Below are 8,615 nucleotides of genomic sequence, written 5' to 3'. Positions count from 1 at the left end.
AGGACTGTCTTTAGGACCAAAGTCAGAGAGACGGGGAACCAGGCTCCTTTAATGTGTTTCATGTGAACTGACTCTACTTTAGGGAGGAAGCAAACTCTGACCTGGAGGAGCTGCTGCTTGATGAGCGTGCTGCCACAGACCGAGCTTTCAGGGCAGTTTTATGAAGCTGGTGAAAAGCTCCAAATCCCAATTGATTTGGTGAGTATTTCCACTGTTAATGCCACATGTTAGATATCATGTAACTGGTTAAAACAGCCCAACGATGCCCTCCTTCCCTGCTCTTTTTGTAGGTCAACAGGACAGCTTTGATTTTATCGACTGTTTCAGAGTTAACTGAATCAATACAGTGATGAAACAGTATGAAACAGTGCTGCACTCGTTCATACTGTACATACTTTTACATAAATGACATTTGCTCAGTGCAGGAGTTTTTATATTGCAGCGATTCAAGGATCTGAGCTCTTCCTCCACCTCTGACTGAAGAAACACTAAACATCTGTCATGTAACTGCTGTTGACACTAATCGATTATTAAATGCTTGTTACATATTTAAGATGGCCAAAAGTTCTAAGTCTAATTAGCACTAATTAATTCTAATATGTTAATTACAATGTCCAACGTCACTGTGAAAGGCAGCGGTCTCAGTGCAGATTTCAGTCTGTGCAACACTGGCCTCTAGCGACCAAATACACGCACTGCATTTTCCAAGCGGGAACAGAAACGCATCGCTTCAGTTTAATGATCAGGAGTTGGCCTCAACAGCTGTTCAATAACTTTTCTGTAATCCCTGTGAAGTGAAGTAGGAGGATTATATCCATAGCAGCTTAAGTTATTTTTCTCCTCCAGTAATGTGCTTTCAAAATAAAATTAAAGGTGTTCAGTTAAAGCTTCAGTTCTCATCAAATCTTCATCTGAAACTTGAACTTGTGCACAGAGTGATTTCTTACTTTGAGGTAAATTATAATAAACATTGTCTTTATTTATAATCTGTTTTAAACAACAAGTCCTCCTTTGACCTCTGACATGGTATCTGAACTCGTCCACTTCCACATTTTATGTGTCTGAAAAAGTTCAGAGAATACTGCCTGAAGAATAACCTGCTGAACATCTGAAGACGGAGAGTTTTATTTTGAAATTACACATTTGCACCTTTAATAATAAAGTTCTGGCAAGAGGATCAGTGTCCTTACTGATATTTTATGATGCGTTTCTTAAAATGACAGCGCACTGATGGATTCACTGGCCATTTGTCATCCAGTCATGCAGTTTTTAATGTGTACACACATCATTCAAAGTCACTGTCAACACAAACACAAGCACATGCACACTGTACATTTCTGTGTATATATTTTATTTTTCCTGAACTCATTACTCAGTCCTTTGTTTTTCTGTCTTTTTATCCTCTTTGAGTGTAATGTTTAAACCGGAGTCAAACTCCTTGTATGTGCACACGCCGATTCTGATTCTGATCTTTTGTGTACACACCTCTCAGAGGATTAAAACATCTCAATTTATAAAAACATGAAGGTCTTAAATTGATATAAAACAATTGTGTGTGTGTGTGTGTGTGTGTGTGCGCGCGCGCGCGCACATATGCATGTGTGTGTGAGTTGTCTGGCTTCACTTCAATCAATCCTGCTGTGGAAGCAAATTTGGCATTTCTCAGTATCAGCAACTTTTGCCGTCACCCTGCGAGTGGAGATCAATATGCTGTGGATGTGCTGAAGCTGCTGATTCCTGGTGCACCTTCTCCAAGTTTATTTCCTGTCTTTATTTATCCAGCAGCTGCTTTGCTGAGCACGCTTGCTTCCCCGTCATGTTCACTCTGCTGGATCCAAAACGTTTCCTGTATGTATTTACTCTTTGATGACTCTGTGAATCATGTTTTCCTGCTCTGGTCTCTCTCTGAACACGTTTCTCCATTCCCAAAGCTCTTATTGTAAATATGAATATGAGCCGCCTTGTTGAATGAAGTTCAGCTAAGTTGCTTTCATGTCTACATTGCTGCTGGGGTCACGTCCAGACTGTGGTCGGGTTCAGGCAACAAAAGCACTTTGATGGTTTCTATGTGGAGAAAACAGACAGACAGACAGACAGACAGACAGACAGACAGACAGACAGACAGACAGACAGACAGACAGACAGACAGACAGACAGACAGACAGACAGACAGACAGACAGACAGACAGACAGACAGACAGAGTGAAGACACTTTCCCACCTGTCCTTAAAATGCGAAGCACTTTGGACAAAACTGCTGGAACAGGAAACTCTGTCCTAAATCTTCTCCACAGCTCAGCAGTTTGGCGAGCAGCCTCACTGGTTCCCATCCTCCTCTGAAGTAATGAAAGTTCTGATTGGACGGCACAGAGCAGAGCTTCATCATCAATCCTCCCAGTGATCACTGGCGGCTAATTACTTTAACAGGAGGTCACGTGAATCGGACAAAGATGAATTCAGTGTGAAACACAGCCTGACCGTCACAGACTGTGTGTTTAGAGCTACATTCAAGCTGATTGTCAGTTCGATCAATTCCGCTTTACATCCCGACTCTGAGGCAGATTCGTGCCGTCAGAGCTTCACACACCACCAGCACGACTGAGAGCACAGTGAATCTTACTGACTGCTGCAAAATGCTTCTCACGCTCGTAACCTTTTGCTGCTAAAATGTGTGTTTACGTAAAATCTGTCCTTTTGCAGCTTTTTGCCTGAAGGTGACTGAGTCTTTGGCTCTGAACCAGCCGGCCTGCGGAGAAGCAGCAGCATCCACCACATCACTGTCCATCACAGCCTCCTGACTCCACTTTGAATATTGTGAAATGAATAAGAAATGTATTTCAGCCAATGGGGAGAGAATATTGCACATTCCAGATGTGCCTCATTGTGTCTTAATTAAAGAAACTAATTTCTGAAAATGGCTAAAACAGTAAAATTACGTCGATGGTGGAATTATTCCTTGAGAGCTTAATGTTTAATGTTTTTAGGATGCTTTTTCTCTGGTGTGATATTAGAACACTAATCCACAGTCTGACCTCCTGTTGAGGTGTCGTTGGTGACCTCACCTGTGCTGATGGTCAGCCACACCTTGAGTTCAGCCATCCGACAGGAAGCTGCTCTGCACCTGAAGCACCTTCCTATTGGCTGAGCCGCTTCACACCTCCTGATGTCCTCAGATGAGTTCATGAACATTATGAAGTACACGGTTGTCCTTCTGAGGAACAGCAGATTGTATAAATGAATAATGATGAGAAGTCACATCGTCTCCTTTCCCTTTCGCTCAGTTTGGACCCACAGAAACTGAGAGCAGGAGAAAAGGAGGAAACACTGAAGGACTGACGGAGGTGTGAACGGCACCCGTTGGTTCGTCGCTGCTGCAGTCCGGACAGGACGGCCAGCTCTGCTGAGTCATGCCACGCTCGTCTTCAGGCTGCTGAAGCCTGCGAGGAAGCTGCTGACTTAATTATTGATTGAAGGAGGCACAGTGACTCTCACACATACACACACACACACACACACACACACACACACACACACACACACACACACACACACACACACACACACACACACACACACACACACACACACACACACACACTGTTTGTGCTCTGGTATTACAAATAATACAGTCAACTCCCTGAGTGTGCTGAGGAGGCCTGAGTGTTTGAGTCCCGTTAATCATTGATGTAACGGTGAAACAACATGTTGTCTCACAGCTTTCGCCTGTTTATTTTTGTTTGGATCATTTATATTTGACATTTTTAAAGCGCCTTCCTTTTTCATTCATTTCACTTTTTCTTCAGTGACGCTTGTTTGACTTTGTTGGACATTTTAAATGGTTTCTACCTCCAACCAGGAGCTCCAGTTTGTCTGTTAGCTTGTTAGCAGAGGATCCAAAAGCTGGATCCCTCACCGGCTTCCCAGCCCACAAACGTGACACCTGACCACATCACAGGTTTCCTGATGCTGGTTGGTTCCTACAAAATAAGGTGGTGTAAAACTGTCTTTGTTATTGTGGCGCCTTCGCAGCTCAGCCAGGAAACACTGTGCACACAGGCCTCATATTAACTTGTGCACAGAAGAGGACGATGGAGGATGTTAGGAGTGGATCGCTGTGCATGTTGACATGTGAAATGTCTTCTTATTAAAATGACAACCTGAGAGGTTTTGATTTTCTATCCTAATAAAGTTCCTTAAAAGGACTTTGGTGTTTTGGTGCAGCGTTAAATCTTTCACATTTCATCGTTCATCTGCTGCCCGTGGAGCCGCCACACCGCGGCAGCTCGGTGCGAAGTGTGTTTGCTCAAAGGCTCCTCGACAGAGAGAGAAAGGAAGGCTCACCCAGATTTCTCCTGCTGCTCCGGGACCGTAAAGTACAGACACGATGACAGAAACACAACATCAAACAATCTACCACTTAAAAAATTAAAAAAGAGGTGATTCAACACCAAATTTTACATTAAAAGCTTCACAAAGCTTGTATTTATTGCAGAGCCTCTGGATTGCATTACACTGTACAGGTGTTCGCATTATTGTGTCCACCTCATGTGTGTGCATTATAGTTTAACTGTGTTTCACTCTGTATCAATGAGTCTGTTGTTTATAGACCATCAGTGCTAAAAGACATAAAAAATTAATTATCTTAAAGAAGAGAATCATTACTGTTACCATCAATACATGATAATACTGAAGTGGAAAGTCAGAATGTGAGAGCAGCTTTCATTCTGCGTGAGCTAAAGTAAAGCAAGAAGCACTGAAGGAACTGAACTGCGCCGTTCACTGTGACGACTTTAACTTCACAAACACTCTTTGAGCTCCAAAGCACAACAACCAGATAAACGTGAGGAAGGTCAGTGGACGGGAGGGTGAGGAGAAGGCCAAGCTGAGGAGGGCCAATATACAAGTATGATGTTCCCTGGTGTAATTTAAAGAATCAACCCGCACAGATTCGTACAGAATGTGGATGTCGGAAAATGTCGCGGAGGTTTTTTTCTAAGAGCTGAAATGTTTCCGATGTGAAACTGAAAACAGCACAGCTGACGTCAGCTTGGCCTTTCCGCTGAAGTGTCCTTCTGTTTTTTGAGCGCAGATTGACACCACACGGCCGTCTGTGGTTCTTCATCTGCTGACAGCAGCCACAATGACGACAGCCACACTGGAATAAATGCATAGTTTATCATCTCATAACAATAACTTCTCAAGGCTACATCGTAAAGAAAACAGTCTAGTAGGTTTTGGGATTGTAGCCTAAATCATGAGCAGGAAGTGAGGTGAAGAAAACCGTGTCATTAAGAAGAGGTACACTGAATATTGATGCTCATTCTGTGAGGCAATGCAAGACAAACGTTACTCTAAAAAGGTAAAATTGCTGCAACTACTGAGAGTATAGTGAGTGATCGCCTTGCATTTCATACAGCTACGAGCTACCAGAGAGTTTAGGCTACTTCTGCTACAGTACAGTATCGCTTTAAGTTCCTCTAGATACCTGAATACAAACAGCATCCTGCTGTGGAGAGAAAGAAAGAGTCCGTCGTCCCTCTGTAGGCATATCTTTAAAATAATCTCCTTTAGTGCAGAGCGGTGGATCTCAGAGACACGTCCTCAAGGGGTCTAAGTGAGGTGAGATCAGCAGTTCTTAAACGGGTTTCCAGCAGGGGTGCAGTGGGATCTTTGGGGTTGAGGGGTTCCTCAGGACGGTTCCACCGTTAATCGTCTTTGTGGAAGTTTGAGAGGTTTATAGGGTTTAGTCTACTCCGGGGTCCAAGAGCTCTTGATTCATTGAAATGGCTGAAGACCTCCATAGAAGTGTTCCTAAGGGCTTTCTAAAGTACTTGAGGGTTCCAGTGATGTCCCTCAGGGAAGTCAAGGTCTTCAGGGGGAATTGTGGGTTGTCCTTGAGGAGGGTCTTAGGTGTACAAAGTGGCCCTTGTGTGAGTTCCAGGAGACGCTAACTGGGTTTGAACAGTTCTTGAGGAGACAGAAATAATATTTAAAAATCACTAGAAAGTGCCAGAGTCACGGCATGGAAGGATTACTGAGCGGACCGACCGGGTGCAGCAGCAGGCCTGCGTCTGAGGAGACGTGGAAGGCAAAGGTCACCAGCGTTAGCATCAAAGGTGTTCACAGGTGACAGGAAGTACGGCTGCACACGTCAAAAAGCAGGAAAAACCAGAGGGAGCTGCAGGAATCTAATATATATGTGTCGAATGAGTTTGATCTTCTTTAACTGTCCTTCGTGAAAAAGGCATCGAGCTCAGTTAAAGCACAAATTTCCTTTTTTTTTTTGCTCCTGATGCCGATCAGTCTGTTTAGATTGAGTATCTGCCAAACAAATCCAATATTTGTTTTAATTTATTTCGCTCGTATTGCAGCAGCTCTGCATACTGAGCCTCAGGGCTGCATCCAACAATTATTTTCACTATCAATCGATCTAGCAGTTATTTACTTGACATGTTTTGCCGAAAACACTTTCAGAAATAATGAAAATGTGCATCTCAGCTTCCCGCAGCCCATTGTTACGTCTTCAGATGACACGTTCTGTCAGACCAACAGTCCAAAACCAAAACATATTCAATTAAGACTCATAAAAAAGAGAAAAGCAGCAAATGGTGACATGTGAGAAGCTTGAGCCGCACAGTGACAACCAGCGAATCGACTAATGGCTGCAGCTCTACTGCGGCAGCACAAACATTCAGTCTAATGGAGCAACAACAGTAAAGTAAGTGAAACCAGTCTGACAGAAGAAAAGCTGGGAGAAATCTGCATCACCGCCTTTCTTTCACCGTTTCCTGCATTATTCTCTGTAACATCCTGGAGAATTCAGCAGAACATCTGCACAGATCTGAACAGCGAAGTTCAGCTGCAGCACCTGAAGGTCTGCTTCACCTGCAAAACGGCTCTCAGCCGGGGGGCCTTTTACACGTCTGCGCCCAGGGGCCCGTCCTCTCATAATCCGCCCATGAGTTAAAGGATGTGTGCAGACTTTCAGAAGGACCACCACCATTTTATCCCTCACATACAGTGTGACTAACACCAAACCAAGAACTAAACCTAAAACATCCGTTTAAGCAGGCTGAGACTGAAGAGGGAAGCTGAACACATCCTTTATGGACTCTGAGAAGAAAAAAAAAACAAAACAAAAAAAAAACACGTGAAAGCCCCTCAGGACTGGGTGTTTGGGTAAAGCTGGAGAAAAAACAACAATCACACCCTCCCCCCCCCCGCCCCCCCCTCCCTCTCAACCTGCATCCTGCATGCGGAACACTGATGCATCCCAGCAGCAGCTGCCCCCTCTGTCCTCCCCCAGCATCCCAAACTCTGGATTCGGTCAGGTCTCTGTGTGCGTCCTCTCCCATCCGTCCCCGCTGCAGCCTCATGTCAGGTGTGTGCAGTCACCTACATCATGTGTGTAGATGTGTGCGTGCGTGTGTGTGTGCGTGCGTGCGTACTATATAGTCATCCGGAGCTCGGCGCGCAGTCGGTGCGGTTGGGTGGCTCGGTGCTGGTGATGTTGTACGGCAGGTCGGGTGTCCAGAAAAACACATAATAAATCACCAGGATGAACGCAGCCACGGACACGCACAGGAAATAGACAATCGCCATCGCCACTTTCACCCAAATCTTAGTTGACATATTGGCGTGTTTGGCCCGCAGCTCGCCGGGATAGCTCGGCCTCCGCTTCGTGTCCCCGTTCAGCTTCTCCGCGGTCATCGTCACTTGCCTGCCGGTCGTTTTCATCTTGGTATCACAGCTAAAACCTTTTCCTGCGATGTTCCCTCCGCTGACTGTTGTGTGCTCATTTGAGTCCGGACAGCAGAGCCAGCTGTCCCGCTCCGCAGTCCTCGGCTCCTGTCTCCTCCGGTGCCGGTGTAGGATGCGGTGTAAAGCGCTGGGCAGCCGCTGGGGTCCCGCCGCCTCCTCCGGTACCGTGTCTGCAGGACGGTGGATCTCCCTGACCCCTCTGAGTCCTCAGTGCGCACCGGGCAAACTGAACTCAAGGAGGCTGAGCCTGGCATCAGCTGGATGGGACCGCTGTCAAGCGAGCCAGAGTTAAACACAGCTTCCGGTAGCACTTTTCAAAATAATATAATAACTGCAGCGCAAAGTCAAAAGTACAGAGAAACAAATGAAGAAGCAGCAACTTGAAATAATAGTCATAATAGTTTTATTCAGAAGCAGTAATATGGACTGCTGAGTTTGACTTATGGAGACAAAGTCTGTTTGTAACAATACAGAGACAGACGACAGCATCCAGCCGCCTAATGTGACCAATAGTTCAGGTGAACGTCTAAACTTTTCTGCAGCCTAATGCGACTTTAACGTGCAGTTCAACTGTCTTTAGCCAAAGATCATTAACATCTGTGACTGAGATGAAGCACAGAGGATCAGGCTGCTCGTTACCGTTATTCTCAGAAATCCACTCTTATTCTGAAGGAACCATCGCCAGGCTTCCGGCGCCGCTCTACGTGTGGCTGACTGACTTGACGCACCTTCGGACGAGGAGGGGCTGAAAGTACGCAACACCCAACGATTGGGTCATAGTTTGAGAGAAACGTCCCGCAGCAGAAGATGGGGGAGATGCGGTGTTCGTCCGCGCATCATCGGCGGCTCCTCCAG

At 45.5% G+C, this 8,615-nt stretch overlaps 1 long non-coding RNA gene across 1 annotated transcript; it reads right to left on the bottom strand.

The window, feature by feature from the left end:
• Positions 1-5,155: 5,155 nt before the first annotated feature.
• Positions 5,156-7,996, bottom strand: LOC139336504 (uncharacterized). Its single transcript, XR_011602475.1, has 2 exons — positions 7,448-7,996; positions 5,156-5,966 (listed from the first exon to the last, which is right to left on the bottom strand). It is a non-coding gene; the product is annotated as an uncharacterized lncRNA (long non-coding RNA).
• Positions 7,997-8,615: the final 619 nt, after the last annotated feature.

This window comes from Chaetodon trifascialis, chromosome 9 (genome assembly GCF_039877785.1).
Source record: "Chaetodon trifascialis isolate fChaTrf1 chromosome 9, fChaTrf1.hap1, whole genome shotgun sequence".
NCBI classification, from domain to species: domain Eukaryota; kingdom Metazoa; phylum Chordata; class Actinopteri; order Chaetodontiformes; family Chaetodontidae; genus Chaetodon; species Chaetodon trifascialis.
The sequence above is the reverse complement of the archived record's forward strand: the minus strand, read 5'-3'. Positions and strand labels throughout refer to the sequence as shown.